This window comes from Dama dama, chromosome 33, assembly GCF_033118175.1.
Source record: "Dama dama isolate Ldn47 chromosome 33, ASM3311817v1, whole genome shotgun sequence".
NCBI classification, from domain to species: domain Eukaryota; kingdom Metazoa; phylum Chordata; class Mammalia; order Artiodactyla; family Cervidae; genus Dama; species Dama dama.
In genome coordinates this window covers 9234392-9242855 of record NC_083713.1, presented here as the reverse complement: position 1 = coordinate 9242855, position 8464 = coordinate 9234392, and positions in this window count along the sequence as shown.

Sequence of the window (8464 nt, the reverse complement as noted above, 5' to 3'; positions counted from 1 at the left end):
ACATGCCTGACATTTTAAACCCCACGCTGGGTACCAGGAGCCCTTGTGCTTTTACTACACTCACAAAATGACCCGCCCTCAGGGCCACTGCTCACTCCCTCTCTCTGCAGAGACCTCTGCTCCTGCCTCCCACCCACACAATGACCAGAACAGAACCGGTGCCTCCACAGAGTCCAAGGATGAAAGAAACCAGAGTGTTCTCGAGAAGGTTTTTGTTATCCAAGAGCTAAATTAGAGCCTTGATATAATGCAAAGCATCAGGCAATGACTGCAATCTTCCTCTCCTCTACAGCTGACCCTGTAGCAGGGATGGGCCTTTAACCAGGGCTGTCGTGTGTGACACTGACCTTCAGACCTGTCAAGACCATTCTGGTTCACAGCCTCACTGCCCGTAAAAGTTCCAGAGGGCGCTCAACGAAGAGCGTGGACTCGTCCTCCTCCTCATCCTTATGCTCCCATGTCAAGACACATGTGAGGACTGAGAAAGAGTGATACAGTGCAGGGACCCAGGGACTTCCCTGCTGGTCCACTGGTTGGGACGCCGTGCTCCCAACGCGGGGGTCCGGGTTCCATCCCTGCTCAGGGAACGGGGCTCCACATGCCACAGCTAAGACCCGACGCAGCCAAATAAATAAATACATATTTTTAAATCGTATGCTGATGTATCTGGCTGTGTCGGGTCTGAGCTGCAGCAGGCGGGATCTTTCACTTTAGCTGTGGCACATGGCTCCAGAGTGTGCAGGCTCAGTGGCTGCTCCAAGGCATGTGGGATCTCGGGTCCCTGACCAGGGATCAAACTTGCGTCCCCTCCACTGCATGGCAGATTTTAACCACTAGACTGCCAGCAAAGTCCCATAAATACATAGTTGTAAAACAAACAACAACAACAACAAAAACCAATTCAAGAACGCAAACAAAACAGGCCTGGAAATAAAGATACAATGAATCTTTCAGTAGTGACGGTAGGGGCTTCTGCTTACAGCAATGCGATAGACTGCAAAGTGAAAACACTCTGCTATGAAATACCCAGAAATGCTGTGAGAAATATAATAAATGTCCTTTTAAATACATGGATGGGTCCACAGAAAAGTAAAGACTTACAGCCAAATATTTTGGGGAGTATGTTCATTTTCTATCACTATCACAACAAATGGCCATAAACCTAGTGGCTGAAGACAACATAAGATTTACTTACTTGTAGTTTTAAGGTCAGAAGTCCAACACTTCCCACTGGACTGCTCCCTAGGGGAGAATCCACTTCTGTAGCTTTTTCAGATGCTGGAGGCCACCTGCCTTCCTTGGCTTGTGGCCTGTCCTCACCTTCCTGGACAGCAGGGCAGCCTCCCTCTGACCGTTCTTCCATAGTCACACTTCCCTCCGACCCTCTTCGGCCTCCCTCACCCACTCATTTGGATCCTGTGGGTCCTTCCATCAGGCCCACCCAGATAATCGGCAGCCTTAGTGGCCCCTTTTGCCATGTCCTCTAGTGTGTTCTCAGGTTCTGGAGATGAGGATGCAGACATCTTCGGGTGGGGGGGACATTAATCTGCGTACCAGAGAAAGAAAAACCAGAGTAAAAAAAAAAGTACAGCTGATATTTCAGCTGCCTTGGATGTGGGAGGATAGCAGTTTCCAAAGTGCTTGCATTTTAACGGCCACAAAGGCAAGAAACATCTAGAGGCAAAGAGGGGCATTAGAACTGACCACCCCCCATAAAAAGCCAGGAGCCTTTAAAGTCTTTCACTTTCAAAGCATACACAAAAATATGTCCAGTGGAAATAAAGGGGGGTGGAGTTATAAACCAGTTTGCCTCAAGTTGTCTTAAAATGTGTGCATGAACATACAGAGCCACAGGCCCACCCCAGTGCACTGACTGTCCAGGAGCCCATTGCTGAGAAACAAGAAACGAGCAGCTCTGGGCCGTGAACACTCCTGAGGAGGGTTCCATAAAGAGCTTCAGTCTGGGCTGCAAATGCTCTGCGGCTGAAGCTCCACCCGCAGGGATGTGTCGTCCAGACCCGCAGAGCAAGCAAGGACCAAGCCACTGGGAGAGCCAGCAGAGACGGTGAGCCACTGACCCACACTCCCAAGAACTGCAGATGACAGAACAGGCAGATACAGGTGGTAAGATCATCCACGAATAAAGGAAGGAGTCAGAACATGATAAAGGGGAAAGATACTATTAAAATATGTTACTGGGCGTGCTTTAAAAATAAACCAAAAAGTGTTTATAGGGTGGAAAACAATGGTTATTAAAATGGAAAACTCAACGGACAAGTCCACTGAAGAGACCAATAGTGAACTGGAAAATAAGTCAGAAGCAATTCTCAGGAGTCCCACTAGGGAGAGATGGAGATGAAAACTTTGTAAGAAAAGATAAGAGACAGAAGGCAGAAGGAGAGGTCCAAAATCATTATGTAGCACACCTGAAACTAACATAATATTGTACACCAATTATATTCCAATAAAAATAAAGTACACAAAATATTATTTCTAACTATAGATCTTGGATATAAAGGAGAAAATAAGGCCCACTGTGAAAAAGAAACTTAAAAGCTGTTGTATTATTCTTTGCAACCCCATGGACTGTAGGCTGCCAGGCTTCTCTGTCCATGGAATTTTCCAGGCAAGAATACCCGAGTGGGTTGCCATTTCCTCCTCCAGGGGATCTGCTCAACCCAGTGACTGAATATCCATTTCTTCCAGTTCCTGTATTGGTAAACAGATTATTTACCACTGCACCACCTTGCTTTGTTGTTAGCTAAGATTTGGAAGATGCTAACTGCTCCACTCAGACATTTAACTCTGGAATGTGTTCTTAATTTATACAAGAAACTATCTCCTTTTTAAAAAAGAAAGTGAAATATAATTTCTTGTTCTCATAAATATTCTTCTCGGCATGTCCACTATTACTTAGAATATTTTTACGTAACTTGTTAAGATATTTCAGCTAAATTAACATAGTTGTATTCAAGTTTCTTTTTGCAATGAGAGCTTCTTTGCGAAAATCCACTGAATGGGCCAAATGCTATGTCCAGTCAAAGAACACTATGTGAATTCATTATCTCATCATGCCTTGGAGTCTGTAGGCAAGGTAAGCCTCCAGGCAAAGTACTGAAATATCTGACATTGTAGATACCAGTGTAGTTCAGTTCGGTTCAGTTCAGTCGCTCAGTCATGTCCGACTCTTTGCAACCCCATGAATCACAGCACACCAGGCCTCCCTGTCCATCACCAACTCCCGGAGTTTACTCAAACTCATGTCCATCGAGTCAGTGATGCCATCCAGCCATCTCATCCTCTGTCGTCCCCTTCTCCTCCTGCCCCCAATCCCTCCCAGCATCAGGGTCTTCTCCAATGAGTCAACTCTTCGCATGAGGTGGCCAAAGTATTGGAGTTTCAGCTCCAGCATCAGTCCTTCCAATGAACACCCAGGACTGATCTCCTTTAGGATGGACTGCTTGGATCGCCTTGCAGTCCAAGGGACTCTCAAGAGTCTTCTCCAACACCATAGTTCAAAGCATCAATTTTTCAGCGCTCAGCTTTCTTCACAGTCCAACTCTCACATCCATACATGACCACTGGTAAAACCATAGCCTTGACTAGATGGACCTTTGTTGGCAAAGTAATGTCTCTGCTTTTTAATATGCTGTCTAGGTTGGTCATAACTTTCCTTCCAAGGAGTAAGCGTCTTTTAATTTCATGGCTGCAATCACCATCTGCAGTGATTTTGGAGCCCAAAAAAGTAAAGTCTGACACTGCTTCCACTGTTTCCCCATCTATTTCTCATGAAGTGATGGGACCAGATGCCGCGATCTTAGTTTTCTGAATGTTGAGCTTTAAGCCAACTTTTTCACTCCCCTCTTTCACTTTCATCAAGAGGCTTTTTAGTTCCTCTTCACTCTCTGCCATAAGGGTGGTGTTATCTGCATATCTGAGGTTATTGCAGCTAGCCCACGGTAAAACTGATTTCTAAAAATCAAACCAGCAAAGAATAGGATTCATAGGCCCTGAGTTACCTGCTCTGCTGTCACCCTGGGCTCTGGTTCAGAGCTTCTTTTGAAATGCACACGTAGGTCACTGATAGAGCAGAACACAAGAAGACAAAAGTGCAATAATACCTTCTATCACTTTGGTATCCATCTTGACTTGGAATTGTACACTATTATATTAAAATTTCAGCTTCAATAAATAATTTAATTCAGAGAACATTAGGATTCATTTCATCACTATTTGTTCCTCCTACAAAAGAGCAATAAAGTAATAAAATTGCATGATGGCTCTCTGGTTATTGCTTTATTTCAACAAAGGAGATGACATTGAAGAGGAGGCACTGAGTTAATGGACTGAGGGAGAACTTTGTTGGAATTATGCTGCTTATGTCATAGAAAATCCTTACTATGTCTTAAAACAGAATCTGTTCATCATCATCACTGGTTTGTTTAAAATAAAGTAGGTTAATTCCCAGTGATTTTTCCCCAGTCCTTAACAAGGGTTTGGGCTTGGGTCCAACTTAGGAGGCCCAGTGGCTTATGTTGGAAAGAATCTGCCTGCAATGTAGGAGATCCAGGTTCGACCCCTGGGTCAGGAAGATCCCCTGGCAAAGGGAATGGCGCTCCAGTATTCTTGCCTGGAAAATCCCAAGGACAAAGGAGCCTGGTGGGCTACAGTTGACAGGGCCACAAAGAGTCAGACATGACTGAGTGACTTTCACTAGGAGGCTGAGACCAACTTGAAACTGTTGATCAGGAAGGCTAAGATGTAATAGGAGCACCTCTGAAAGTCTAGGTCCTACTCTGGAAGTTCTCCAATATTAAACAAAAGTGAAAAAGAAAGTGGAGAGAAGACAGAAAAGCTGAGGTTTCAAACTGAAACAGGCTGGATTATGTGTCAGTCTGAAGGAACAAGAATGGGCAGCAAGCCAGTGGCCTCCAGGAGGCAGAGAGAAAGAAGCAAGCACTAAAATGGAGACTCCAAGAAGGATGAAACTCATCATCTACTTTGCCGTGTTCCTGGAATAATGCCTGGGTGTGGTAGGTGCTGAATTCATATTGATTAAATAATGAATGGTTGTCTAAATAAAGGAATTCACGAAAGGTAAATTTGCATAATACAGTACACCAAATAGATGTCCCTCTCATGTCTCCTTCAGTGGGTACTGCTTAAAATGACTTTTCATCTGGGAGGAGAGTTTGGGGGAGATTGGATGCATGTACATGTATGGCTGGGTCCCTTCACTGCTCACCCGAAACTATCACAGCATTGTTTATTAATTGGCTATGCAAGCATGCTGTCACTTCAGCCGGGTCTGACTGTGCGGCCCTGTGGGCTGCAGCCTCCCAGGCGCCTCTGTCCACAGGAGTCTCCAGGCAAAATAAAAAGTTTTTTAAGAAAAATACCTGACTCCACCAGAGTAGACATATGCTCCTAGAAGGAGTAAATGCAAGAAGTTATGCTGTGCAAAAGGTCTTACCTTTCATATTTTATCAGAATAATTATCTCCACTGTTATCATAATAATTCAGCTCCCATTAACTATAGAATCTTTTCCCCCTGCTGCTTAAGTATACTGTGATTTTTTCTCTTTCATTAAGAAAAAATCCAAAAATAGTACCAAGTAAAATTGAATGTTATATATATATTATGATAATAGGGGTTTCCAGGTGGCGCTACTGGTAAAGAACCTGCCTGCCAATGCAGATGACATGAGAGACCATGTTTGATCCCTGAGTTGGGAAGATCCCCTGGAGGAGGGCATGGCAACCCACTCCAGTATTCTTGCCTGGAGAATCCCATGAACAGAGGAGCCTGGAGGCTACAGTCCTTAGGGTCATAAAGTCGGACATGACTGAAGAGGCTTAGCACACATGCCTGCAGGCATTATTGAAAGGTTGTTGCTGAGCGATAAGACGGGGGATTCTTGGCCCCCGGAGGAGACGAATTCAACCCCTGGGCCAGAGACGAGGCTGGATCGCTCAGAGCTTTTGTGTAATAAAGTTTTATTAAAGTATAAAGGAGATAGAGAAGGCTTCTGACACAGGCATCAGAAGGGGGCAGATAGAGTACCCCGCTGCTAGTCTTCAGCTGGATGTTATATAGTCACTAGCAGTCTGTTAATGAAAGAAAGGAATGTCTTAAAACTCAGAATGGCACCAGGCCCCTCATCCATAAATTGCATTTTGTGATAATCCCAGGCCATAAAACGATTGACTTGAATCTTGTAGAAGGGCAGATTACCACACAAGTAGTTTCGTTTACGTAGATTAGGGGAACAATATCTGAGTATAACATACTGTTTTGTCAAGTAGGTTCCTAGCCATTTGGCAGAACCGACTTGAAGACAGAGTCTAGGGTAAACGCATAGCACATTAACATAGCTTAAGACAAACATTTCCATAAGAAAAATGTATTGGTTAACTCAAGCTTTGAGAATAGTTAGCTTCAGGTGAAACCAGGTGTCATTGCAGTGAAGAAGGAATTCATAGGGTCTGGACTCCATCTGAGGCCTGTCCATGTTGATCATGCTCAGCCACTTCTCCAGTGGACTCTGAACTCTCTGCTTAGTGCCTGTGGGAACGACAATGGAAGGATAAGACCCCCTCCGGACAGGGGCACCTTGAAGATCATATCCAGGTTCCTCATCGCCTAAGAGAAAACAGACACTAATCACCCCTGCCTCCGGACAGTATCTATCGGAATGTAACCACAGGCTTATCGGTTATTAACTGGTTGGAATGTAACCGTGGGCTTATTGATTATTAACTGTTTGAACACATAACACGTGAATGATGGGGTTATTGTGATTGTATTTACCCTTCCTTTGTAAGCCTCAAGGGATTTGGGGTGGTGGGTTTGGACACGTACACATGGGGTATAAAAGATTTTCACAAATGCTGGTCGGGGTCCTTGGCTAAGAGGAGACTCTGCCTTGGGCCAGCCGGTGTAATAAAATGCACTCCACTATCTGCATTGTCCTTCTGAGTGAGTTTGTTTCCCGGAAAGCGTGGCTATAACAGCAGCACAGTATTTTAAGAGAAACCTCCTTTTAAATTTGTATAGAAAAGGAAAAAAATATCGCTAGTTTGTTTCCTCCTGCCACTTAAGAGAGATAAAAATGTCTGACACTTGCAGCCTATTTCCTCCATTTGGAGACCTCTGGCCTTCCTGCCTGTTACCCTCTCATTATGATAATAACAAACATACCTTCCCTTTGACTGTGTGAATCACAACAAACTGTGGAAAATTCTTCAAGAGATGGGAATACCAGACCACCTGACTTGCCTCCTGAGAAATCTGTATGCAGCTCAAGAAACAACAGTCAGAACTGGACACGGGACAACAAACTGGCTCCAAATCAGGAAAGGAGTACGTCAAGGCTGTATATTGTCTGAAGGAGTCTTTTGGGCCTAGAAAAGAGAACAACAGTCTCAAAGGCCCCTTGCTGAATCATCTAACTTCGGAGAAAGCACAGTATAACTTTAGTTCCACCCTGATGCTCCAGGCCGGTTGCATCTATCTGGGACTTATCGCCCCCTGTCCGGAAACCTACCACCCCCTACACCCGCCCAGAAGACTTATCACCCCCTGCCCAACTACAAATGTCATCTCAACAAAAGAATACTCAAACTATCCTGCCTGATTGATGTTTCCCTTATCACTTCCACAAACCTCCCTATAAGTATGAAGCTTCCCTGATCCCTCTCGGCACTCAGCCTGGTTGTTAGGCCAACTGTCGCCCCTCCTTGCCTGAATAAAGGTAACCTACTTCTGTTGCGGTCGTCTTTCCTTTTCTGCCTCGCCAGAACTATGCCTTACATTGTCACCCTGCTTATTTAACTTATATGCAGAGTACATCATGAGAAACACTGGGCTGGAAGAAGCACAAGCTGGAATTAAGATTGCCAGGAGAAATATCAATAACCTCAGATACGCAGATGAAACCACACTTATGGCAGGAAGCAAAGAAGAACTAAAGAGCCTCTTGATGAAAGTGAAAGAGGAGAGTGAAAAGTTTGGCTTAAAACTCAACATTAAGAAAACTAAGATCATGGCATCCAGTCCCATCACTTCATGGCAAATAGATGGGTAAACAATGGAAACAGTGAGAAACTTGGTTTTTTGGGGGCTCCAAAATCACTGCAGATGGTGTCTGCAGGCATGAAATTAAAAGATGCTTACTCCTTGGGAAAAAAAAGCTATGATCAACCTAGAAAGCATATTAAAAAGCAGAGACATTACTTTGCTGACAAGCGTCCTTCTAGTCAAAGCTTTGGTTTTTCCAGTAGTCATGTATGGATGTGAGAGTTGGACTATAAAGAAAGCTGAGCATTGAAGAATTGATTCTTTTGAACTACAGTGTTGGAGAAGACTCTTGAGAGTCCCTTGGACTGCAAGGAGATCAAACCAGCCAATCCTAAAGGAAATCAGTCCTGAATGTTCATTGAAAGGACTGATGCTGAAACTGA